Genomic DNA, 420 nt, shown 5'->3' with positions numbered 1-420 from the left:
AGATCAACACTCCTGCCCAGCTTGGTGTCATCTGCAAACTTGCTGAGGGTGCACTTGATCCCCTCACCCAGATCATTGATAAAGATATTAAAGAGTGTTGGCCCCAAAAGTGAGCCCTGGGGAACACCACTAGCGACCGGCTGCAAAGTGGATTTAGCTCCGTTCACCACAACTCTCTGGGGCCAGCCATGCAACCAGTTCTTTACCCAGCAAAGAGTCCACCTGTCTAAGCCTTGAGCTGGCACCTTCTCTAGGAGAACACTGTGGGAGACAGTGTCAAAGGCCTCTCTAAAGTCCAGGTAGACAACATCCACAGCCTTACCCTCATCCACTAGGCAGGTCACCTGATCATAGAAGGAGATCAGTTTGGTCAAGCAGGACCTGGCTTCCATGAACCCGTGCTGGCTGGGCCTGATTCCC

The sequence above is a fragment of the Antrostomus carolinensis genome, unplaced genomic scaffold (assembly GCF_000700745.2).
Source record: "Antrostomus carolinensis isolate BGI_N321 unplaced genomic scaffold, ASM70074v2 scaffold4575, whole genome shotgun sequence".
Lineage (NCBI taxonomy): Eukaryota > Metazoa > Chordata > Aves > Caprimulgiformes > Caprimulgidae > Antrostomus > Antrostomus carolinensis.
The sequence above is the reverse complement of the archived record's forward strand: the minus strand, read 5'-3'. Positions refer to the sequence as shown.